The sequence below is a fragment of the Aedes aegypti genome, chromosome 2 (genome assembly GCF_002204515.2).
Source record: "Aedes aegypti strain LVP_AGWG chromosome 2, AaegL5.0 Primary Assembly, whole genome shotgun sequence".
Classification (NCBI taxonomy): Eukaryota; Metazoa; Arthropoda; class Insecta; order Diptera; family Culicidae; genus Aedes; species Aedes aegypti.
Window position 1 is genome coordinate 325,707,630 of NC_035108.1, and position 27,865 is coordinate 325,735,494.

The window sequence follows — 27,865 nt, forward strand, 5'->3', positions numbered from 1 at the left end:
ATTCAAGTGTTTCAAATTCAATTCACTCCATATTCAAGTGGTTCAGGTCTGAAACACTTAATATTCAAGTGATTTGGGACTGAATCATGTTATTCAAAACAGATTAACTCATTGTTCCATGTTTGATTCGCTCCATATCCTAGTGATTTAAGTTTCAAGTGTTTCAGGTCCCACTAATTTACAGCAGTTTAGGACTAATGCACTTCATTTTCCAGTGAATAATGTCTGATTCGCTTTATATTGAAGTATATAGCGTATCTGAACGATCCACTTTATTTTCTAGTGATTCAGAACTAAGTCACTTCATTCGGAATTCGGAATTGATTCATTTCATCTTTAATAATTCAGATCCGATTCACTTAATTTTCAAATGATTCATGTATCAGAAAACGGAAATAGCTTGAAATTTGTGGCGTTCTTGACTTTATAAACAACTTTGTCGAACACTCGAACATTCTATTTCATGTGGATCACAAGATAGCACTTGTTTGAAATGCTCAACTTGTTTGCCTCCCGGATGTCCTTGACCTACTGAAAAAGTTCACTTCTCTGCAAATAATCAGTATCTCGAGTTAATAGCGAAATAAGATTCCCTTATTTGAGGCTTTGATAATTTTTTTAGGGGGTAATTCAATCAGTGGATCAAATTGTCATCAGAACAGACTTAAAATAAACAACGAAGCAAGCGCGCTCACAACCGTTTGTCCTAAATATTGCGGATTGGGATACAACCAAAAGAAAAATTGTCATGACAATCACAGGAGGCAACATTGTTGCAATATTTTCAACTCGTAATTGGTCGGTTATTTCAAATATAAAATCGAACTTGTTTCATGGATGCTGTTCGATATTGTGGCAGAATTTATCAGCATGGAGAAAGCTCTAGAAAGTTGCAATTGAAAGCCTAGAAAATGGCTGTGCACACGGTGTGCGATCATTGTCATATTCTGTTCAAGTGATGATAAACTGTTGTTACAGAATATAATTATTGAAACAAGAAAAGGAAAGTTCAATCTTCTTGTTGCTGCGTGTTGATTGACAATTGATTCACTGTTCAATATTCAAGTGAGTTCAGTTAGTGTCGTGAGCTCGGCTCCCGCTTTAGCCATTGAAACTTTTCGTCAGTAATGTTTCTCGGCTGTGCCACTGGAGAATGCTTGTCCGTTGTCTAATGTTAAGTTACAATTTGTGTAGCTCCGCGTCTTTTAAATACTTCTTTTGGCGAGTCCGTACTTATGAATGGTAGTGTATATCTACAAACCAAACTGAGGGTCGTGGGTACGAATCCAATTGTCATGTTTTCGAGATAATGATTTCTATCATTATGACACTATGACAGTACCGGAAAATCATGTCTCACATATATGAGTAAGGAATATGCGAATGTTACTAAAAAAGGCATCGTCTAAGAATATTCCGTTGTCAAAACTTTTCGAAGTATTTTTAATTAGGCAACATTGACCAGTTAATATGAAGAATGTAGAAATCCCCTAAGAAATCTTTCAAAAATTCAATCTTTCAAAAACAAAATTAAAAAATACGAGTTACATGTGTTAATTTCAGAAAAGAGGTCAGAGCACAATGCAAATTCATCAAAATAGGAAACACTGCAGTAAATAAATCGATTTTTTTTCATGTATTATTTCTAAAATATGTTACTATGAGATTATCAATCAAAATATTTTGAGAAAAACGTTTACAAATTGCTGTACATTGGTAAATATGCTTGGGCACATGTTTTAAAAATTATGAAATATGTGTATAAATCGTCCAGAAGGAGTAAATTTTATACTTTAGAATGCTCACGATTTAGCTCATTATGATACATACATTGTTTCTTTAGTGCTATAATCCTATTTTGAACCCGGCTTTTACTGTAACTTTTTGCTGGGAGTAAAATGATGGTATTTCAGCTATTTTGGCCAGAAATGGATAATTCACTACAATCCCAGGTAACATTGGTAGCCGAATAACAGCTTATTCAGCTGAAAAAAAGCTGTACAAACAAAATTGTAGCTGAATAAGCTGTTATTCAGCTATCAATGTTACTTGGGATGCCATTAGTGTCAGAGATTAGTAGAATATTATTGGTTGATTCAAAGTTTGATTTGAAGGTGTTGAGTAGAATAGTAAAAGATACCAACATAAAATTTGATTATAAAAATGAGAATTTTTGTATACGAAAAATTATGCTTAGCTCTGAAGAATACCTTGAAGAAGAAAAGGAGTTTTTAGGAAAAAGTATTTAGTACTTCAACCATAACCATTTTGTATAATCTAATACTTTCAAAAAATCACGAAAACCGATTACGAATCCAATAATAAATTAAATTGATGTAGCATTGAAACCGTCTAGACATAGAGTTCTGTGAATTTTTCAGCTTTCTAGGTGGTTATTTAAAGGTGGCCCAAAGAATAGGTTAAGTAGGATTATATGGAAATTACTATGGAGCAATTTTGAACAATGTATCAAACACGTTAGTACTGGAAGATAAGTACAAACTTATCATCCCATAGCGAAACTAATGTTACAAACCATAATACACCCATAACCTCAATTTACGAACTAGATCGGGGGTGCGTAAATTGAGTTGGTGTGTAAATTGAATCAGTGCGTAAAACGTTGGAGCTCAGTTCGTAAAACGAGGTTTTGCCGTTTGGAGTCTACTTGTATGAAATTAAATTATATTATTTAGAAAAAATATGATATTTTAGAACCATTAACATAATATTAATACATTGCACTATGGTCCAGGAATCAGCTCTACGCGGAAAGATGCATTTTGAGCTTTAGAATGAAACATTAGACAAAAACGGTCTTCTACAAAGTTGTTTGTATTAGTTGAGCCCTTTGTTTGGTTTTATTAAAAATTAGGGTGGACCACATTTTCATAGAAATTGTGTAACTAACTTTCTTATTTGTAGAAATTATATTATACATGCTTCACCAAAGTTGTAGACCAATCAGTTTCAGGCAAACTTTGCAAAAAAAAGTTTTTTTGTATCTCTTAAATTGACCGATTTAGAACTTTTTTCCTACGATGACATAGGGTGGTCCAAACAAAACTGGTTTTCTGGCTCTAGTGTTTTCAATTCAAGTTTCTCATCAAAGTAGTCTATGAAACACTTTTAGAGCTTTGAAAAATGCGTAATTTGGTGAGTGAAGAAACTCGCTACCTCCTTCCGTTTAGGAGTTATTGTTGTTTTTCTCTCAAAAACATGCCTACTTTGATTGTGAATTTCTCTGATTGGGGCAAACATAAACAATATCTGTTGACGGCATTCAGAAGACAAAATAAAATTATATATTATATCAAAAAATTACAGATGTGTTATTTTTGTAACTATAATAAAACGTCTTGAAAGTCAAGTATTTTTTATCACAAAAACTTCAATAACTTTTGAACTAAAATAGATATCATCAATATTTTTGCATTAAAATTTGCGTTTTGCTAAGTTCTAAAAGTCGTTTATAGACGACTTTGACGAGAAAATAATATTAAAAAAACTAGAGTTAAAAAACTTATTTTTGTTGGACCACCTTGCGATGATTGAGAAAAAATGCTCTAGATTGGCCAAATTTTGAGCTACATAAAAACTTTTTTTGGCAAAGTTGATCAAAATTTCAAGTTCTACCGCTTTGCCTAAGAGCATATACCAGTATTTTTGCAAATAAAAAAGTTGATTATATGATATGTGTGATATTTTGGACCACCCTAGTTTCAAATGACACAGTATGAAAGCTTACATTTTTGGAAACAATTTTGTAGAAGATCATTTTTGTCTAAAATTTCATTTTCATGCTCAAAAATGCAAAATAATAAAGAAATACATACTATGAAAATCTTCAAAATAGTTTTAGAGCCCTATCTTTCTTATTTCAGATTTCTCGTCAAAGCGGTCTATGAACGACTTTAAGAACTTAACAAAACGCAAATTTTCATGCAAAAATATTGATGATATCTATTTTAATTCAAAAGTTATTAAAGTTTTTCTGCTTAAAATCCTTTGTTTTTCAAGGCATTTTATTAGCGTTACAAAAATAAAACATCTGTAATTTTTTGATATAATGTACAATTTTATTTTGTCTTTTGCATGCTGTCAAAAGATATTTTTTTTTATTTGCCCCAATCAGAGATATTCACAATCAAATAAGGCATGTTTTTGAGAGAAAAACAAACAATAACTCCTAAACGGAAGGAGATAGCGAGTTTCTTCACTCACCAAATCACGCATTTTTCAAAGCTCTAAAAGTGTTTCATAGACTACTTTGATGAAAAATTTGAATTGAAAACTCTAGAGCCAGAAAACCAGTTTTGTTCGGACAACCCTATGTCACTACAGGAAAAAAGGTCTAAATCGGTCAATTTAAGAGATACAAAAAAACTTTTTTTTTGCGAAGTTGCTTGAAATTGAATGGTCTATATTTTTGCTGAAGCATGTATAATATAATTTCTACAAATAAGAAAGTTAGTTACACAATTTCTATGAAAATGTGGTCCACCCTAATTTTCAATAACACCAAACAAAGGGCTTAACTAATACAAACAACTTTGTAGAAGACAGTTTTTGTCTAATGTTTCATTCTAAAGCTCAAAATGCATCTTTCCGCGTAAAACTGATTCCTGGACCACTGTGCATTGGGTTCCAAATCAGGCTAGAATGTGTGTAAGTTAAGGTCTTCCAAGAACTCTTTAGAGTTTGGGCATATGATTCTACATGAGTTAACGGAGATCAATTTATCATTTCTTTGTAGAAGGACGTCTCACAATACTGGACCCTAGAAGTTTGTTATATTTTTAAGAAGCGTTTGTATTGTCAGATCCAAGTTTTGGTAATTAAGTGAGTACAACAGGTTCATCCAAAAACTTCCTGGAATGTACTGGCATATTGAGCGATCCTTTGATGTTTTTTTGATATGGCACAGGACCTACGGATATATAATAGTAGTAAAATGAGTATTTTTATAATTTGTGCCGTTGTCCTAGGTCCTCCAAGGACTCCATTGAATATAGGCCTTGGGTTCTACGACCGTAATAAGAGATAAGAGGTTACTTTTCAAATACTACACAGGCCCCTAACTATTCATGTGAGTAAACGGTGTATTGTAATAATTTGTGCGGATGTCCTAGGTTCTACAAGGACCCCATTGAATGTAAGCCTTGGGATCTACGACCGTAATAAGTGATTAGAGGTTACTTTTCAATTACTCCACAGGCCCCTAACCATTGATGTGAGTAAACGGTGTTAGGTAATGATGTGAGCAGATGTCCTAGGTCCTCCAAGATCTAAATCGAATATAGGTCTTAATATCTACAAGCGGAACCAATTATCAATAGATGCTTTTTTGATATGGCAAAGTCCCTTATCTATATGTAGCAGTAAAATGAGTATTGTTATAATTCGTACCGATATCCTAGGTCCTCCAAGGTTTTCATTGAATATAGGCCTTTGAATCTACAAACGTGATCAATGGTCTATAGGTAGTTTTAAAATATGGCACAGTCTCTTAACCATTCATTTAAGTCAACGGAATATTTTACTGATTTATACGGATGTTTTTGGTGCTCCAAGGACTCCATTGAATAAAAGCCTTTGGATCTACGGCCATAATAAGTGATTAGAAAATAGTTTTGAATACTCCAAAGGCCCCTTACCATTCAAGTGGGTAAACGGTGTATTGTATGAGTTTGTGCGGATGTCCTTGGTCCTCTAAGATCTCTATCGAATATGGGCATTAGGATATACAAGCGTAACTAATCATCAATAGATAGTTCTTCAATATTGCAAAGGCCTCTTACTGTCCATATTAGCAAACGAAGTGTTGTATTGAGTTGTGTCGATGTTTTTGTACTTCCGAGGACCACGATATATGGGCCTGAGTATCTCCAAACTTAAGTAGTTGTACATGGATTATACTTATTTATAGCATAAGATCTGAACTCTTAAGGCTAAGTAGCCCGTTATTCGTTTTGGTAGCCTTGTTGATTCAATTTTGAAATGGCGTCGGACTTCGATTTTCGTCATCCCCACGTCGTGCCCGTTCCAAAAATACCCATATTGTATGGGTTTCCAACGGTTTTCCCAAACCAGAGGTCGCCATCTTAGTTTCCAAAATGGCGTCGGACATCGATTTTCGTCATCCCCTCATCGTGTCCATTCCATTCGAATTCGACTGATTCAGCAAACCACGTGTTTTAAGATGTTTAACAACTTTGTAGAAGACATGAAAAATGTTAAAAATTTAAGTAAAAAGTTTTGAACAAAAATGATTTTAAATGAGTTTTTTCATACAAATTTATGTACTTTATGTTAAAAAATTCGTAACTCTTTTACAAGATTTTTAACATTTTTTATGTCTTCTACAAAGTTGTTGAAGATCTTAAAATGCGTGTTTTTGCTGAACATCGCACCTCTCTATCTCTTAAAGTAAAAGAATTATCAGTCGAATTCGTTTTAATAAGGCTTATTTGTTTGATATCAAAAACCCATGCAAAGACGCTTATAGACAAAAGTTTTTCTCAACTGCCGAAAGGAGAGATATGGTACTTTCATGATTTGTAAGAGTTGTCTGCGCCATTTTGCGCCGAAGCCAGTTACTTATTTGGCTTTACATCAATTATCTTGATAAAGCCTTGCCAACAATATTTCGCCAATTCCCTCGGTTCATGGCCGCTTCTCTCCATCCTCGACTGTGACCCACGCTCTCCAGGTCCTGGTGTACCTGGTCAATCCACCTAGCTCGCTGCGCCCCACGCCTTCTTGTTCCGACTGGATTCGTGGCGAACACCATCTTTACAGGGTCGTTGTCCGGCATTCTTGCAACATGCCCTGCCCAGCGTATCCTTCCAGCTTTAGCTACCTTCACGATACTGGGTTCGCCGTAGAGTTGAGCGAGCTCGTGGTTCATCCTTCGCCGCCACACGCCATTCTCCTGCACGCCGCCGAAGATCGTCCTTAGCACTCGGCGTTCGAAAACCCCAAGAGCTTGCAAGTCCTCCTCGAGCATAGTCCACGCCTCATGCCCATAGAGGACTACCAGTCTTATGAGCGTTTTGTACATCGTGCATTTGGTGCGGGGGTGAATCTTCCTTGACCGCAGTTTCTTCTGGAGCCCATAGTAGGCACGACTTCCGCTGATGATGCGCCTTCGTATTTCCCGACTAACATTGTTGTCAGCCGTCAACAAGGATCCGAGGTAGACGAACTCGTCCACCACCTCGAAGCTATCCCCGTCTATCGTAACACTGCTTCCTAGGCGGGCCCTGTCGCGCTCAGTTCCGCCAACCAGCATGTACTTTGTCTTCGACGCATTCACCATTAGCCCGACTCTTGTTGCTTCGCGTTTCAGGCGGGTGAACAAATCTGCCACAGTTTCAAATTTTCTCCCAATAATATTCATGTCGTCCGCGAAGCAAACAAATTGTCCGGATCTCGTGAAAATCGTGCCTCGACTGTTAAGTCCGTTAAGTCTCCGCATGACACCTTCAAGCGCAATATTGAACAACAGGCACGAAAGTCCGTCGCCCTGTCGTAGTCCCCGCCGAGACTCGAACGAACTGGAGTGTTCGCCCGAGATCTTCACGCAGTTTTGCACACCGTCCATCGTTGCTCTGATCAATCTTGTGAGCTTCCCGGGAAGCTGTTCTCGTCCATGATTTTCCATAGCTCTATGCGGTCGATACTATCGTATGCCGCCTTGAAATCGATGAACAAATGGTGCGTAGGAACCTGGTACTCACGGCATTTCTGGAGGATTTTCCGCACGGAAAAGATCTGGTCCGTTGTCGAGCGGCCGTCGATGAAACCTGCTTGATAACTTCCCACGAACTCGTTTGCTATAGGTGATAGACGACGGAAGAGAATCTGGGATAGCACTTTATAGGCGGCGTTTAGAATGGTGATTGCACGATAATTTTCACACTCCAGTTTGTCGCCCTTTTTGTAGATAGGGCATATAACGCCTTGCTTCCACTCCTCCGGTAGCTGTTCCGTTTCCCAGATTCTGACTATCAGCCGATGCAGACAAGCGGCCAACCTGTCCGGGCCCATCTTGATGAGTTCGGCTCCGATACAATCCTTGCCAGCGGCTTTGTTGTTCTTGAGCTGTTGAATGGCATCCTTAACTTCCCCCATCGTGGGAGCTGGTTGATTTTCGCTGTCCGCTGTGCTGACGTAGCCATCGTCTTCGCTGTCCTGACCTTCTGTGCCTGTGTTCTCTGCGCCATTCAGGTGTTCATCGTAGTGCTGCTTCCACCTTTCGATCACCTCGCGTCCGTCCGTCAAGATGCTCCCATCCTTATCCCGGCACATCTCAGCTCGCGGCACGAAGCCTTTGCGAGATGTGTTGAGCTTCTGATAGAACTTCTGCGTTTCTTGAGAACGGTACAGCAACTCCATCTCTTGGCATTCCACCTCTTCCAGGCGGCGCTTTTTGTCCCGGAATAGGCGGGTTTGCTGTTTAAGCTTCAGTCTGTGTCGTTCCACGTTTTGCCGCGTACCATGCTGCAGCATTGCAGCCCGCGCTGCATTCTTCTCCTCTAAAACCTCTTGGCACTCCTCGTCGAACCAATCGTTTCTTGAGCTCCGTTCCACATATCCGACAACGCTTTCGGCAGCGTCGTTAATGGCTGCTTTGACTGTCCTCCAGCACTCCTCAAGAGGGGCCCTATCGAGCTCGCCCTCATCCGGCAACGCTGCCACAAGATGCTGCGCGTACGCATTGGCGACATCCGGTTGTTTCAGCCGCTCGAGATTGTACCGGGGCGGGCGTCGGTACCGTACATTGTTGATGACGGATAGTTTTGGGCGCAGTTTCACCATCACCAGGTAGTGGTCGGAGTCAATGTTGGCGCCACGATAGGTTCTGACGTCGGTTATGTCGGAGAAGTGCCGTCCATCGATCAAAACGTGGTCGATTTGCGATTCTGTCTGCTGAGGTGATCTCCAGGTGTACCGATCGTCGAATTATTGCAAAGCGATAGCACCGGTTTGTTTACGTCCGCGTGTCATCGAGCTTTTTTCCTTTTTCGAGGGTAATACTACACTAATAATCTGCCATCACGTCGCGATTTGGTCGTTAGTATCTGGACTTTTAGTGGAATGTGTTAGTTTCTCGATTAGTCGCGATCTAGTGAAGCTTTAAGCAACTTTTTGTTGGTGCAACAATCGCTCTTCCTACCGTAGCTAGTGCCACGACGCACTAGCATTGTAACCCGTTCGTTTTCGTGCACACCTTCATACGGAAAGAAGTTTTTCTGATTATCATTCGGCTACTCGCTAGTCAAGGCTCCCGAACGGGGGGGCCTCTAGGCGATCCCCCTGAAAACACGTTTGGAACACTAATTCCCCATTGGCTGATGAGCCACGACGAAATTGGCTATCAAATTGTGCTCGTTTTACAAGCCCGCCAGCAAACACCATCGGACAGCCAGGAAAACAACTTTTCGTTGAAACGGCTCCCCAGTCCGTTTATCATTGGAGCATCGGTGGAACAGTTGATAGGACGACAGGAAGCCAGGAAAGTTAATGCAACTAAGGAAAACAGAGGAACTAAGTATCTCCTTCGCACAGACGCCCGCTCAATCGCTGAAAAACTGTTAACGCTTACGGTGCTCGTTGATGGAACACAGGTAGAAGTGTTTGCACACAACACGTTAAATTCTGTGCAAGGTATCGTTTACGAGTTGGACACTGTCAACGACGATGAGCAGGAGATTTTGAAACACTTGGAATCCCAAGGAGTGACCAACGTTCGTCGTATTCGTAAACGAGTCAATAACGTTCTTCGAAACACTCCACTTTTAGTGTTGACACTGAAAGGAGCCGTCTTACCTCAAACAATTTTCTTCGGTTTACTAAGAGTCCCAATAAGAACGTACTATCCTTCACCACTCCTGTGCTACAACTGCGGAGTTTACGGACACTCGAAAAACGTCTGCAAGGGGACATCGATATGTCTCAACTGCTCCAAAGAATCCCACGTAGCCAAGGGAGAACAGTGTCAAAATCCACCATTCTGCCTGCATTGCAAAAATGATCATTCAATCATTTCACGCGACTGCCCTACCTACCAACACGAAAAGAAAATAATCCATCACAAAATCGACAACCGAGTATCCTTTGGTGAAGCCCGCCGCGTGTTGAATGAAAACCAGAAGGACACGTACGCCAGCGCTCTTCAGCATCGTCTACATCAAGTGGAATTGGAGAAGGACACTATCATCAGAAATCTGAGGAATGAGCTAGAAGCAGTCAAAGCAGAGATGGAGCATTTAAAAACATCATTGAGAGCTCAAAGCACCAATATTGTATCGCAAAACATCGATATCTCCCCCCCAACCATCACTTGTAGCACTCCACCTGCTGACCAGACACCATCCATGCCCGAAGCAGTTGATAACCCGGAAACTAACGGAAACCAAATTAATGGAAGAAAATCGCGTAAGGACAAAGCATCAATGTCACCCCCAAAAGCCCCGCTAATCTCCAAAACTCAAAGCACACTTCAAACAATGAAATTGCGAAACCGAAGTCGGAGCGATAAAAGAACGAATGCATCTCCGCCTGACATTGACCTCGACCCCAAGGGGAAACGCAGACACCTGACCAATAACGATGGCTGTAAATAACCCCGTCACTCCAACCCTCAATGGTTTCGACCCGGCAATTCATCCTGACTCTGGCATGGACACCGTTCATAACATACCAAAACACAAAGACGAAGACCAACGCAATGTCAAGGAGTACGATTATGGTAATCTCAAAAACAACATATCCCGAGTTAAAATGCGGTTTGAGGGAGGGGAATGTGCAGTACCCCCCTCACTTCTAAACGGAGAAGCGAGTCTAGTCAGGGAGGCAATCCGGGACGTCTTTCCACCACCCGTTGACTGCCAAACTCCTAGCTCGGTCGCATATATCAACGCTGCATACAACACGCAACCCTATCAAATCAACGTAGCCCCAAAACCGTTGCCAACAGCCGCTCTTTGCAACTCTGAAGCATACGACCACTACAACCAGTTTCGGCCTCTCCCCGGAAGCAGCAACGCAGTTGGACCCTGCTACAACTCCTCAAGCACTCCATTTCGACCTATATGCATCCGAGGACCGTACAACAATCAACATCAAATCAGTTCGCCAAGCGCGAGGCCTGCCACGTCGACCCTGACCAGAGATGTTCCGGTGCACGCCGATGAGCCTCCGGCGGCAGTCGACGTGGCCCTCATCTCCCCCGGGCAAGTATCGATACATTTCTATCTCCTAGAGAACAGTCAAATTCCATTATGTTTTCCAACAACCCAGGAACCCCCGTATATACCAACACTCAAACACGTGACGAAGAGGATCTCGTGTCCGACGATACTTGCAGCAGTTCATCCCATCGCGATCGACCCGAAAAAACGCTGTTCTTACAATGGAACATTCGCGGTCTCTGGAGCAACCATGCCGAGCTGTGCCACATAGTAACGCAAAATCCTCCAATAGCCATCGGACTACAAGAAATGATGTGCGGTGACGCTAGCATTGCCCTCCGGAAACAATACTCATGGAAACTAGCGAATCGACATTACTGTCAAGGTGCTGGGGCGGCTGGTCTTGGAATACTAAAGGAAATTCCTCACGACTTCATCAGCGTTGACGCTCGGATTCCTATTTGTGCAGCTCGGCTGCATAGCCCCCACAACATCACCATAGTTTCCATATACGTTCCACCAAACAGTCCTGATTCTGACGTAATAGATGCACTACAAAAAATCACACACAACCTTGAGCAACCATTTATTATTGGTGGAGATTTCAACGCTGCTCACGAGGTCTGGGGTAGTCCCAAATCATCAAAGAGAGGCCTAACACTACTCAGCTGGTTCGTCGAAAACGACTTTTTGGTTTTGAACAATGGGGAGCCTACGTTCATCAGTTCCACTCACGGAAGTGCATCGTGGATAGATCTAACGGTAGCATCTAAAAGTGTGGCGTTTAAGTTCCATTGGTCGATATCCAAAGATACACATGGAAGCGATCATTTTCCAATTAGAGTGTACACTGAGGACAGAGCTCCGAATATAAAACTCCGGAAGCGATGGCTATACAAAAATGCAGATTGGCCGAAGTTCGAGAGAGTAATCGAAAACCACCTGAACAACGATGCAGACAAAACCCCTTCTGTAGACGAAATTACTGAGCTTATCGTGAATGCGGCAAAATCAGCCATTCCTCAAACGTCAGGTCGTCCGCCAAGAAAAGCCGAGCTGTGGTGGACTGACGAAGTTCAATCTGCCATCAAAGAACGTAGGAAAGCGTTAAGAAAATTAAAACGAACTCATGCGACCGATCCGAACAGGGATGAATTACGTAAAGAATTTCAACAAGCTCGGAGCGCTGCCAGGAAAGTGGTCAACCATGCCAAGAAACAATCTTGGGAAACGTTTTGCAACTCTTTCAACCCCCAAACTCCAGTGGATATTCTTTGGAACAACTTCAACAAGCTTTCCGGGAAACGGAAGACCGGATTAAAAGGGTTAGTGATTGACGGTAAGCACGAACAAAACCCTATAATCATTGCCGAGCACTTTGCTAACCACTTTCAAGAAACATCTGCTGCTGATAACTCTGGAGACGAAAGAGAAGCTGAAAAAACCAACTCAGTCTCGGAACTTGCAGAGAACACCGCTCTGAACAGTGAATTCAGCTTTCAAGAACTCCTACGAGCGATTGACATCACTAAAGGGTTTTCTACTGGCAACGATAATGTAGGCTACCCAATGATTCGGCACCTACCGGTATCCGGAAAATTGGCCATGTTGAAATGTTTCAATCGGGTCTGGACTGAGGGAAAGTTCCCACCTTGCTGGAGAGAAGGGCTTATTGTCCCTATTCAAAAACCCGGGTCTCAATCGAGATCTGCGGAGAACTTCCGTCCAATCACGCTCCTTAGCTGTATAGGAAAGATATACGAGCGCATGGTAAATCATCGGCTCACAACCTTTCTAGAAAGGAACAATGTTTTACATCCTAGTCAGCATGCTTTCCGAACCGGTCGAGGTACCTCCACGTACTTTGCCGAACTCAAGGAGATTCTTGAAGGAGCAAAACGGTCTGAAACACACCTTGAGTTTGCCTTACTGGACATACGAAAAGCATACGACCAAACCTGGCGTCCTCACATATTACGTCAACTAAAACTTATTAACGTTGGAAGTCGCATGACAGCATGTATCGAGGAATTCCTGAAGGATCGCCGTTTTCAAGTGTGCTATGGTGGTTCTCTTTCTTCACAAAAAACTCAAGACAACGGGGTACCTCAAGGCTCAGTACTATCGGTTACGTTATTTCTTTTAGCTATGAACACGGTCTTTGAGATGGTACCAAAAAATGTTCGGATCTTGGTGTATGCCGACGATATCGTGCTAGTTGCAGAATCTAAACAGCAAGCAGCAGTGCGTCGACAACTTTTGCAAGCAGTTCTTGCGGTAGATTCCTGGGCCAAAAACATCAAGTTTCGATTATCAGCTAACAAATCGTGTCTATTGCACGTATGCCAAAGAAAACGACATAGAATGATGAAATCCAGACCCGCGATCGTCATAGATGGAGATGCTATCCCTGAAGTTAAAATTGCCCGTTTTCTAGGAGTGTGGATGAATCGTAGAGGTGAATTTAGAGCGCACGGGGCTAAAACAGCAGACAGCTTACGAAATCGAATAAATTTTATTAAGGCTTTAGCGCCGAAAGCTAATCGATCATCTCTGTGGAAAATAATTAATGCTGTATGTCTCTCAAAGCTGATGTATGGCATCGAACTATTTGGAATGGAACTTACCAATACACTACAGCCTATCTTCAACGAGCTGCTAAGAATCTCATCAGGAGCCTTCAGATCATCCCCCATCTATAGTCTTGCAGTAGAGGCGGGCGAACTACCATTAGACCTTCGTTTAGCTGAAATATTCATCCGTAAATATTGTCGTTTAGCAGAAAAACCTGCCAACAACTACCCTCGATTCAGTGAAGCAGCCAAATCCGTATTCATGGAAATAACTAATGCTACAATTCCTGATATTGCAAGGCTAAAAAGGGTGGGCCGCCGCCCGTGGGACAGTCCTCGCATAAAAGTAGACTGGTCAGTCAAGAACGCTTTTAAAAAAGGGCAGAATACACAACTTGCCAGGACCTTAGTGCAAGAGCATCTCAACGGAAAATACCTCAACCACTACAAACTCTTCACAGATGGATCTAAAAAGCAAAACGAAGTTGGCGTTGGGGTTATTGGACCTCAATTACTAATTGAACAAAGCCTTCATCATCAATGCAGTATATATACGGCAGAAGCTGCAGCACTTGTAGCTGCCGCGCGATATGCTCCTAAGGGACCAACCGTCATCCTGTCAGATTCTGCAAGTTGTATAGCCGCCATCGACAAGGGGGATTCAAATCATCCTTTCCTACAGGAATTCGAGATAATTGCAGGAAGAAAGAACATCGTAGTTTGTTGGATTCCAAGTCACTCCGGAATCTCAGGAAACGAAGAAGCAGATCGAGCAGCCGAACGAGGTCGATCCTCAAGACTACTCTACCAAACGGTACCCTCAGCCGATGCGATAAAATGGATCAAAGGGTTGTTCCGTTACAGTTTTCAGGAAAAATGGGACTCTCATCGCTCAACTTTTTTGCAAGCCTGTAAACCTTTGGTCGATAAATGGCACGATAGGAAAGACCAACGAGAACAACGTATACTAACGAGACTCCGAATTGGTCATACTCGGATGACCAAGCAGCACCTGTTCGACCGAACGTTATCAAACAACTGCGAAATATGTAACACTGAACTTTCTGTAGAACATATCTTACTGAACTGTATGAAATACGATGCTATTAGGGAAGAACTACGACTATGTAGTAACATTCAGATTGTACTAAGCAATAACGAAGATGAAGAAACGAAATTGTTAAATTTTGTCAAGAAATGTAACCTGCAACTATAAAAAAATTCTAAATAAAAGCGAATGAACCTTTTGGTTTAAAGCTTAAAAAAAAAAAAAAAAAAAAAAAAAAAAAAAAAAAAAAAAAAAAAAAGGTGTACCGATACGGGAGGCTGTGCTGGAAATAGGTGCTACGAATGGCCATGTTCTTGGAGGCGGCAAAATCTATCAGTCGTAGGCCGTTCTCGTTCGTCAGCCGGTGGGCGCTGAACTTTCCAATCGTCGGTCTGAACTCCTCCTCCTGGCCAACCTGAGCGTTCAAATCTCCTATGATGATCTTGACGTCGTGGCTTGGGCAGCGGTCGTACTCGCGTTCGAGCTGCGCGTAAAATGCGTCCTTGTCATCATCAGTGCTTCCGGAGTATGGGCTATGCACGTAGATTATGCTGAAGTTAAAGAATCGGCCTTTGATTCTTAACTTGCACATTCGTTCATTGATCGGCCACCACCCGATCACGCGCCTTTGCATATCACCCATCACTATGAAAGCTGTCCCCAGCTCGCGTGTGTTGCCGCAGCTCTGGTAGATGGTATGATTACCTCTAAACGTTCACACCAATGCTCCTGTCCAGCACACCTCCTGCAGCGCTACGATGTCGAAACCGCGGGTCTTCAGTACATCGGAGAGTATGCGAGTACTTCCAATGAAGTTGAGAGATTTGCAGTTCCACGTACCGAGTTTCCAATCGCTAGTCCATTTTCGTCGCCGTGGTCTTTGCCGATTGTTCCGGTCCGTATTCTCTCGTTGACGTTCCTGTGCTGATGTGTTTTTACGGTTGGCTTGCAGGGCCTGACACCAACCCCCTAGATTTCCGGAGGACCATTCCCCCTAAATGTTCGGAGGGCCATTGTGCGCAGTTTAGCTTAGAGTCCTTCTCTGGCACTCGGACGATGATCAGCCGCCCCTGACATGGGGAACAGACGCTGTTGTGAGCCGCTCCTAACGTGGAGTACAGACGCTCCAGGTTTGCAAAAGCAAACCCCCCCTTCCCTGTCAGCATACGACCAAAGTTCCCACCGGGGGTTGGTTACCCGATCTTCCCCAAGGTTACTCGTACCCCGGCCAGTACCACGAGGAGGTAGGGATAGGAGTTGCTGGGCAAGAAGCTAAGGACCGCACAAAGGGGTCTATTTTATTCCTGCAGGTACGCGAGGTACCAATGGTACGCCATGCCCAGCCATTTACCGCGCCAGTTATAGAGGCCTAAACTACCCTTTAAAAAAAGAATTATTTATGAATAACTTTGTTACTTCAAAAGATAGGGTAATGATATGTTCAGCAAAAACACGGGTTTTTTCATGACAAACAACTTTGTAGAAAACACAAAAAATGTTAAAAATCTTGGGAAAAAGTTATGATAAAAAATATGATTTTTAGGGGCCATTCACATACAACGGCATATATCTTAAAAAGTATAAGAGATAGAAAAATCGTGTCTTCGACAAAGTTGTTTCAAATAGCCAATTCTACAACTTTGCCGAAGACACCATATGTCTATCTAAATGTTTTGAAAAAATAGTTTTTCTATCTCACTGCTAGGTGTATTGATCACAAAACTTTTTTCGACAAAAGTTGCGCTTTAATATACCAAGAAACTTCTCCGAACAAACTATATCGCTAAAATCAATGGTTTGGGCGCTATTCAAAAAGCGCATGGAATCGAGAAAATAAAACACAGTGGGATGGTAAGGAAGATATGCGAGATTGTATTGACAAACATTTTTAAATTTTAAAACGCCCTAGTGTCCACTTTATACAATAAACAATCCTCAATTGTGGAGGTGCTCATAAGAAGCTAAAATGCATGCTCTGTATCAGTTGGGACGTCACGCCGGAAAGAAGAACATAGTTTTTAAAAATTCTAAGGGACAGCAGCTTTCAAAGTAAAACACACCATCAAAAATACACTTATCGATCATTGATTACGGCTTCAGCCCTGACTCACCTACACTAATCATCGGCTTGGCCACGCATACACGTGGTTTTACACCTGTCCCCGAAATGATAACAAAACCCCAACCGTCACACAACCGCAAAACCGCACGCACGCTGCCAACTCAAGCACGGGCAGATAAGGAAAGATGGAGTAATATGCACCCCTCAGAGGAAAAACTCAATTTCAACTGCGGATGACGTCGAAAACTTTGTTCTAACTGCGTTTACAGGGATGTCCAATGAATAATCCCGTTCGAAATTGATCGATTGAAATTTTGTATGAAATGATCAAATTTTACTAAAATTCCGTTTATCTTGGAGATATTGCGATGGCACGTTTTACCCCGATGGTGCATTTTACACCCACCGGGTAGTTTCCATCTGTATCTTTGCCAACATCGCATCGCATCCCACCCACCCACAAACCGTTCGTCAGTCGTCTTCATCGCCGTTGTCGCTCATTAGCACCTCTCCGTTCAACCTCGGTGCAGAGCGGGGGCATCTCTCGATGCGGGCGATTCTATTGAGCACCGAAACCGAAGACCGTTCAGCGCGATCGCTTCCCATCATGAGAACACGCGATTAGCATCGTGCTTAGCCTAGAATTGTTTTGGCTCAGCCAGCGGCTGGCACTTTTTCCCTGACATGGAGTAGTTATAATAGTTATATCTACACTGCGATAATAGAGTTCGCTTGTTGCTGATGTTGACGTTGTTTCACCGTTCAAACACTTGTTGAAGTGCGCGCATCGTTTCTCTATTGAACTGCCAATTGAGAATCGGCTGACAGGAAGATAATAGATATGAGCCAGTTTGTGGATGGATGTAACCGGTGGATGGTGAGACGTGGATTGGTGTTTAACTAATGAGACGCACGGTGTCTTCTCCATGTAAATTTATAACAAAATTAAAATCAAGAAGTCATCTTTCATTTGCTAATAAAATCAAAATAATTAATCAAGGAGTAAGGGCTACTTTATATTTGAAGTTTTGTTATTCATTGGCCTAGCGGTAAAGTCTGAAGCTACAGAGCAAAGTCTTGCTGAAGATGGCTGGGCTCGATTCCCGGTCAGTCTAGGATTTTTCTTAAGGGTTGAGAACAAGGCTGATAAAAAGGACTTCGAGCAAAATGAACGCTTATGATAAAATAGATAATCTTGGCTTTCTTAATTAAAAAAATCAGATATGCCCGAATATGTTTGTTTTTAAAATGGCTCTACGCAACACACCGTGAGACCAAGTGTCTTGCATGGAAAAACAAACAGAATAGCGTCTAAATGAAGGTTGCGAGTATGGCAGTCAGCAGGGGAAGTGCTAAAATGCTCTGCCAGCGTTTTCAAGTTTAAGAACAACTTTATTCCAGTCTCTAGGCTTGGAGATGCGCCGAACATGTGAACTTTTTCGAAGCTGGTGCAATTTAACAGTGACCGCATAACTTAAACAGTAAACAACGGAATTTTCGCCATTTTGCATCAAACGCGTTGGTCGATATCTTGTCTTTGTATTCACACAATAGACACAGTAGATGTAATATCCCGCGGAACGATAAGAGTACTCACTTTCAAATGACATACATGCATCAGCTGAGCGGAAATGCTTCCGCTCCGTGGTAGATTGCACAGCACTGCAAAATATCCGAGTGCTTCCATCGCCCAAAGGCATCGACTCGGTGACTGACTGGAGTGACATATCCAGAAATGGAAACTCCATTAAGTCGACTCACTGTCGTCAATAGGTGTCCCAGTTTTCCGCTCCGGTTTCACCATCCAGGATCGTTTACGTTGATTTTCTGGCTCATTTACGGAGGTGACATTCTTTGTACAGTAAGAGTATGTAGCACAGGATGCAAATAGGGAGAATTTAGTGCGCTACAACGAGTGTAAGATTGAATTGAATGTCACTTTCACTGGAGGCAATGCGTTGCTATTCGTTGTTAATTTTCAACGACTAATAAAACAAAGTTCGTTTAGTAGGAGATCCCCAGTATCAAAAGACATTTACATTTACACCGTCTTCAGCCAAAGGCTGCACAGACTGAACGGTTACAAACATTAGGCAACGGACAACAAACGGAACACTCAGTAGCCCAGTGATAAATTTTTCGTTTGACGAAAAGTTTCCACCGACTGGAGCGGGAATCGAACCCACACCCCGTGGCACAATACGCCTAAACGACTGACGTCGCTAACCGCACGGCCACGAAGCCCAAAAAGACAACTAAGCCGCTAAAATCATAATTCAATTGGTTCATGCGATATTTGTGCCCATTTATGATAAATATTGTCAATTTTGTAGCAAACAAAAATAAATTTAAAACTGCAAATATGACATTGTATCTTGATGATGCATTTTACTACCAAATTGTTCAATCTTATAGGGTGACCCGCAATACCAAACACAATCTAGAAATGTTTTGAATTCTTTAAAATTGTTCATAATTGAATATATTTATTCTAGGAATAGTGTTTGAGTGTCAGTTCAATGCATTTGCAACATTTACAAGAGTGAGTTGAGTTTAACTTAGTCTACCAGTCGTCCATCAAAAAACCTCTTTCATATATGATGGAAAATAACCCATTCCGCGATTTGTGCTGAACATTTATTCTTCTTATTTTTATTGCATTTTTAATACCATGATACATGAAACATGAATGTTTTTTGAAACATTGAGATGTTGAAATTACCCAGATATCATGTAATAAATCTAGCTGTTGGAAACTGGGGGCAGGAAGAGCTAGACCAAAATTGTAATTTGACCACATTTAGTTCAAAATGCATTCAAACTTTCAAATAATTGTAACAACTGTATTATATTATGCTAGCGTGGTTCTAACTATTTTTCATATTAAAAACTTTTTTTTTTGAGTTCAAAATTCAGGAGGAACGTAAACTTTTCATCGATTTTAAATCATATTTGTTTTTTTCGTTACGTTCCAGCTGGGACAGAATCAATGAGCATTCATACAATTCAACTGACAGTTTTTTTTGCCAATCGATCACTTTTGCATTTTAATATCGTCACGCAAGAACGGAGATACTCCATGCCCTGGAAAGTCAAGTAAATCCCCGGCCGGTGGGATTCGAACCCATGACCCTCAGCATGGGCTCAATTTCATGGGCATTGCCAGATGGGTCTGGGAAATTTTTGCTACGAAAATTCTCAGGGAAGGTTACCTTTTTATTTATTTATTTTTCAAACACAACCATCATGAGAAATATTCTGAAAGGTTCTTGATCCCGAATTTCTGCCCTTGGGTTTGAAAAAAGCCGATGATCTATATTACCTACTAATCAAGCATGGGAAAATTCACTCACTCACTCGAACGCCACCGATAAAAAATAGCAAAAAATCTGCTGCTACCGAACATTCAGTGATAGCTGAATCGTACTAGGTCGAGTGTAGCATGAAAGCGTCAAAACCGATTGTGTAAAAGCAAGAATCGGAAGGAACACGAAGAGAAGTGAATACCAATACACTTGTATCTGCGAGGCTCGAGTGAAAGCATTAAGCATCCATTCACCGAATGCATTGAACTGAGTGAGCGGATTCCCACTCACTGAATCATTCCGTGGTGTGGATTGCCAGTCAGTGAACACTCATCAGCACTCAAATCCGAATGCCACTCCAACGGAATCAGAAAGTAAACAATCATTCGGTATGCATTCGGTTGCCTTCGGCTTTTAGAATCGGTAGCGACTCAATCAGTTGCCGTTTTTTGTCTTGCTTGGCGCTCGCTGAAGAAGCAGAATGGGCACTGGAAATTGAAACGTTCGGCTTGGTTAGAGAAACGGCTTTCTCGCTCCCGACTGTGCGTGGAAGTGAGTGAGAGAAACACAAAAACTGAGTGAGTGTTTCCCATGCTTGCTACTAATTCCCATTTTTGTAGAAATAAACGCAAAAACCACAAACAAAATTAATTTTCTTATGCTTTTTTTACAATCTTACAATTTTCTGGTCATAACCAACCATTAATCTATGACATAAGGTCAAAATTCAAAAGGACAAAAAGTTGAAGAATAAAAAATAAAGAAAAAACGGTCGAAAAATCATTTTTCAAAGAAGAAAAAACGTAAAACCAATAAACCATTTTCAACCGTTTGTCCTTCGATTTTTTGTCCGTTCGACGTTTTGTCTTTCGCCCTTTTGTCCATAAACCCTGTTATTAGGCTGATACATTTTCTTACGGTAGTGACCATTTTATCATGTCAAGACCGAGAGTATTAAAAGGTACGAATACATCAAATAAAGAACAAAAAATTAAGAGTAAAAAATATGTTCGTTCAAGTTTTTATTTCCATTCACTGTTTTCATTCATATATCGGAAACTTAAACAAGTATAACTCATCAAGACGCACATAAAACAAATCAATCTGTATAATTCCTCAGTATAATCGAGCTTTTAAAACACTTGACTTTCGAATCATGGGTGAAGGTTTCGATGTCGTAACATGAATGTATTATAAAATTAAATAAATAGACAAGATTCAAATTTCGGTTAGCTAATAAAAATCATTATTAGAAATATAAAACCATCAATCGAAATAACCAAATCATTAGAGAGAGGTCTAAGGCATTCGGGCATTTAAAATTTTTATACAAAAATAGAAATGCTTATTAAAGCGATCCTAGAAAATGCGAACTTTGATCGGAAAATATTGAAACACTTTGTGTGTATCCGGAATTTGAAGCTGTTTGGGATTGTAACCTACCTTACCTTGATACCTTGATGGCTACAGCGTAGCGTCACGCCACTGCCATCTTCGTCGGTCTTGGGCGAAACTTCTCCAGTTGCCCCGAAAGTTTAGGGTCGTCACATACTTAAATTATCTTACAGATTTCTGTAAAATCTCTACAGCTGAACAGCTCGGTGAAATAAATTAACGAAGTACGGTAAATTTTCACCGAACTGTTCAGCTGTTGAGAATACGGTGAAATTCACCGTATGAGCTTAGTGTGCAGGTCCTCTTCCACTGCGTACGCTGGCTGCCCGTGGTCTTCCCCGAAGCCGCCGACCTCTACCTGGTTCCCTACTCAATATTATTTTCGCAATTCTTTCTTCCGACATTCGCACTAAGTGACCAACTCACTGAAGTCTGCCGTATTTTACACGCTTGATAATATTCGCATCTTTGTACACTTGATACAATTTGTGATTCATGCGTCTGCGTCACACCATTTTCGAGTTTCCCACCGAGTATTGTTCGCAGCACTTTACGCGCCACTGGATGAATCAATGTTTTAGACAGGGTGAATTTTGTTTCCGTTTGCAAGATGCGGGACCTAAGCTGGTTACGTAGTCCGTCAAAGGCCCTATTCGCAGCCGCAACACGTCTTTTCACTTCGCGGGAAACGTCGTTGTCACATGTCACAATTGTTCCAAGGTAAACAAATTCTTCAACAACTTCAAACACATCCTCATCAAACACTACCTCAGCACCTACACCACCATGCCTGAATCTATCTCTACCTGCAACCATGTACTTCGTTTTGGTGGAATTAATGGCCAGGCCTATCCTCGCTGTCTCCCTCTTCGAGGCACGAAGGCCTCTTCCACTGACCTGCGATCGATTCCAATTAGGTCTATATCGTCCGCAAAGCCGAGGAGCATGTGTGACCTTGTGATAATAGTGCCATTTCTCTGCACGCCAGATCTCCTAATAGCACCCTCGAGTGCAATGTTGAACAGTAAATTCGAAAGTGCGTCTCCCTGCTTCAATCCGTCTAACGTCACGAACGAGGTTGACACCTCGTCTGCGATCAGAACACTTGATTTCGAACCATCCAGCGTAGCACGTATCAGCCTAATTAGTTTCGCCGAGAAACCATTTTCAGACATTATCTGCCAAAGCTCATTTCTTTTCACTGAGTCGTACGCCGCCTTGAAATCAATAAACAATATCAATAATAATAATAATAATCAATAATCCCTTTCTTGTAGATAGGGCGGATGAGGCCATCCAACAAGCCGGTGGACAATTCTTCGTCCTCCCATACCTTCAGAAGTACTCAGTGGATCGACTGGTAAAGCTGCTCACTTCCGTGCTTGAGAAGCTCGACCGGGATCTCGTCCTTTCCAGCAGTCTTACAGTTTTTCAGCTCGCTGATAGCCTTTTTAACCTCTCCTATGGTCGGTGGGTCCATAGCTTGATCGTCATCATCAATATTCATCATGTTCCTCGCTACATTTCCATTTTCACCGTTCAATAATTGCTAAAAGTGCTTCTCGGTCATTGCACATGGCGGGCACTGGTACGGTAATGTTCCGCGCATCTTTGGTCGTTGCATAGAATCTCCGCATATCATTCCGGTTCATGAGCGTCAGTTACCACACTTTCTTCGTGCTGCCATTTCTTTCTGCGGTGGATTCGCTTTTCTTCGGCTCTTGCGCTGCCCTGTACCGCTCTCTGTTCTGTCGGGTACCGGCCACAAGCATGCGGCTTCTGGCGCCATTCTTCATGTCTGTCACCCTCTGGCACTCTTCATCAAACCAGTCGTTTCGTCTTCGTCGTTGACCAGTGCCAATCACTTCCCGCGCCGTTATTGTCACAGCTTCGTGGATAGGGTCCCACAGGCTGTCGACATCTCCAGAAGGATGCATCTTGAAAAACCTACAAGGATTCTTGCATGAACACCTCTTAGATTTTTTTTCAGGATTTCTATAACAATGTATCGATGAGTTACTCCAGGGATTGTTCCAGAAGTATCCCTAAGTATGGGTTCAAGTATTATTTGAAGGAATCTTACATGCATCCGACCCGGAAATTAACTAGATCTTCTTCTTCGCTCTGACGTAAAGTCCCTACTAGGTCGAAGTACGATTCACAGCTAAGCGTTCTTATGAGCACATACACATTTATTAACTGGAAGCTTAGGGATTAACTGGAAGGCGTTGTGAATTGACCATTTTTGCATTTGACGAATTCTCACGTAATTTTTCAAAGGACCTATGTAACAATGAGAGACTTCAACCTCTCTCGCTCTTTTTCGATTATAACAGTGAAATGCTAAAGCTCATGGGAAGATTTTAACAAAAGATCGAAAGACAATGTCCATGGCTAGCTTTTCATAAAAAGAACGCAACAGACAAGGTTATTGATTAGTAGTAGTGAAAGTAAAAAAAGAGAGCCACTCAATGTTAGTTAGGTTCTTTGGGACAGCTACGCAAGAATTTCATGTCAAATTAGTCCAACACAGAACTGGACCAGCAAGAATTTTTCAACTAAAATGCATGCAAAAACTTATTGATTATTTTCAGAAGAAGATTTATTTATGGAAAACACAGGTTCTACCATACCGAAAGCATGTGTGAAATTTAATCCAATTCGAAGATTATCGGACACTGTTTCTAATAGTTTTGACTCATTCTGGATGAAATGTGTTGCTTCAAAAATTTAATCAGTATTGACTATCTAGATTCCCCAAAAAATATTCAGGTGCTGATTCAGTATTCGTATAGTTTCCATCTAAAATTTCTTCAAAAATACGATCAGATGCCTCCAACATCGCCAGATTATGAACAGTGATGTTTTTTTCGAAGGATTCTCTCCTGACATGTCTAAAAAATCGTTAAGGCACTTTATCAGGAATTGCATCAAAGAATTTGAACGATTTTGCTATAAATTCTTCAAAGTATCCCTCAAACAATACTATCATTTTTTCGGAATTTCTACGGGATTTTGTTTAGACATCTTTTTAGGAATTATTCTAGAGATTTTTCATAAACTGTTCTAACGGTCCCTTTTTTGAAACCAACCAGTAATTTGGAATGCCTATAGAAATTATACAAGTCGAGCAGATTATCTTCCAGCAACCTAAAAAACCCAGAAATTTATTTATCGAGCTTCTCCAAGAATCATTAATTCATATTTGTTTTCGGAGATTTTACTATAAAATATTGTATGAATACCTCAGGAATCATTCATAGTTGTTTCCATGATTCACACAGCAGTTTTTTTACAGATCGCATTAAAACGGACAAAAATGCACGGAAGATAATAATGAACTGTTCCACATTAATTCTTCTGAAGAAGCATGAAAAAACTCTCGAAGATATTACTTTTTGAGTTTTAGTCTAAAGGTTTTTCAAGGAATATTTTATTATATTTCCTTAATGATTACTCCGATAATCTATAGCTATAAATGATCCTCTCTAGGAATGCTACCAAAGATTTTTTTTAGCGACCACCACGATTTTGGCACACAATTTTGCGAAAAAAAATATATACCAGTTCCCTGTGATTCTAAAAGTATAATGTTTATAAAATTTATTTCATTTTGCTTGAATGTGCGACGTAGTTACAACTTTAAAAATGGTTTAGACATTTTATTTAGTATAAATTAGTGGTGGCGGTTTTGCCCCATCAAAAGTGGTCGGTTTTACCCCTCTAGCGTAATTTTCAGAACTATGGCCTAATTTCAAAGTTAAACATTTACAATTCATTTTTCACACCACTGATGCATATTTCACCATGCTGTTCAAGCATGGACGGGTTATTTATAATGTTTTTACAAAAAAAAATCCCTTTCGAAATCCTTAAATGAGCATCTGTTGAATTTAGATCAAACTCAATATCGACGAGCAGAAACTTTGTTTTTGATATCTGTTTTGTAAAGTTTGATGTAAATATCACCCTAAATGGTGAAGAATGTCAAAAATCTTGTGTTTATGGAAAGTGCTTGGTGAACTTTTAAGAAACCCGTCATATTCATGCCAAACTGAAGGTGGTCCGTCTTACCCCGTCTTCCCCTGCATACAATTCCTAGTTGAGCCAGAGAATACCGTTTTGATCCAAATTACGGATACTTAAGTGAACTATAACTTGAAAATCATACTTAGAAATTTCAAATCAATAATTGAACTCACCTAGCTATTAGGGAGACGTCTAAGGTATTTGGGCTTTCTCAATTTCCATAGATATCAATAGAAAATGCCTATTAAAAAGACCTCCAAAGTGAGAACTTTTGACCGGCAAATATTGAAACATTTCGTGTGATAATTTTCCCATTCAAAGTAGAGTGACCAGAATTTGAATCAAAGCGATACTAAGCTGTCCCAATAGCGGTAAATATGTCAATATAAAAAATAAGCATAAAAAATATAAGGAAAAATCCATACACTGAAAATAGAAGACTGCAAGAAGAGTTTAAAACGCCTGTTAGGTGAACAACTTTAATTTTAAAATTCATTCTTTACGCTTTTAACAAAATCAAGTTGCAAGTGTTACGTTTTGTATGAGTCATTGACCCACCATAACGACCGCTCAATACTATTATTTGAGAATCATGGAATAGACAAAAAGTTTGTTTCAAACAAATAAATCATGAGTGTTTAATTTTCAATATCCATTCCAAACTGCCTTTGGCAAGAGTGTTCAAATGCTACAATCATTCAATACACACTACCAGACCCAAGAGCATGAAACATGCCTCACCGATAAATGTTTACTCACATACACACCTCGTTATTAAGTGATATCTGGTTTCCACTTTTGAAATGCAAACAATAATCACTTTATCAATTGGCACACCGGTGAATGGTGAACGTCGCCTCTGCCGCCGACTGTTGATATACTTTTGCTGCCGTAGTGATAAGTTTCCGATGATATCCCTTATCAGAGTTTACAGAAAAAAAGTCGTTGATGTCACACACTTCACACCGACTGCCTGTGCCCGAACTTAAATCTCAAACAAGTGTGAACCTTATTTACACCCAACACACAATTGGTGTCAATCACACACACTGCCGGTTCCGAATCTCCGCTGTTCAGGAATTCAACCGTATCGAGCAATATTCGCACCTTTCCGAATCCCCGTGTCTACGTAGGTATCGATGCTGAGAGAACTGTTCGCGGCGAGCTACGTTTAGCGACTAATTGGAGCGGCCACTTTGAACGGTTTTTTCGCCGTGCACTCCGCCGTCGTTGCCATCGATGATAGGTAGGCTTGCGCGACTAACTTCTTACCCATCGTCGTTCGGTGCTGTTGGAATTACGGCTTGAGTTTGGGTGCCACTGGCTATGGCTGGCTGGTAGGTATACAATGAAAACTCTATTTAGGTGTTTCACTTCACGTAAATTCCATTTACGCTATTCAGGAATTAGAATATTCGAATGGAATTTGTATTCATTTCAGGCCACGCTGCTTCGTTTAGCATATGAAAAAGAATGAAATTCGAACATGTGCAAAACCAAAGAAAAATCTCAAAGGTAAATATATCCTCCGTGATGACTAAGATATCTCTTCTTCAACTCATGAGCTCTTGGAGTAATTAGGTAATTAGGTTTTAAAGATAACTAATAGTTGGGAGCTATATCATTGCAATCCATACCAATGCTGGATCAAACGTTTTTGATCTATTACGTGTAGAGTTCAACACCTATCTATTCGAGGGTATTCAAATACACAATAGAATAAAGGACTTCAGATCTACAAGCGTAGCTAGCGACTATTTTAATATTTATGAATAAGGTTTACCTCCAAAAAGGCTAAATAAATATTTACTATCGTATTTGGAGTTCATTTATTGTTTTCGGTTATCACCAGATTCGAGAGAGATTTATTCTGGGCCTCTTCATCATCCTCGGTTCATCCAGAGATTCCTCCAAGAGATCCTCTTGGAAATCTTTCAGCGATTCTCCCATGATTGCCTGTAATAATTTCATCATAAGTTATCCTAACAATTTCTCTAGAGAATGTCTGCAAAAAATGTCTACAAAAATTCCTCCAGTAATATCTCTACATTATTTTCTTTTGAAAAGTCTCTTTATGGATTCATCCAGACATTTTTCCATGGACTCCTCCATTATCCTTGGGGATCTCTTCAGAAACATCTCTGAAAGGGGTCTTCGGGATATATCTAGGGAATTCACCAGCCCAATTTCATTTACCTAGAATTATATTTACGTACCCGCAACCCATTTTGTAAAGAGAGGTTCCAGTTCATGAT

At 40.7% G+C, this 27,865-nt stretch overlaps 1 protein-coding gene across 2 annotated transcripts in view; it reads right to left on the reverse strand.

Annotated features, from left to right (window-relative positions):
- The window catches only part of LOC5568246 (guanine nucleotide-binding protein subunit gamma-e), a 130,567-nt gene extending 103,722 nt beyond the window's left edge, over positions 1-26,845 (reverse strand). Inside the window, exon 1 of one of the 2 annotated variants that reach the window (XR_002500701.1) lies at positions 26,378-26,843. The gene's annotated coding sequence lies outside the window, so the exon portion shown is untranslated. Of the gene's footprint in view, positions 1-26,377 lie in introns of both variants that reach the window. The other variant, XM_021845874.1, reaches the window with a different exon arrangement.
- Between the last annotated feature and the right edge of the window lie 1,020 nt (positions 26,846-27,865).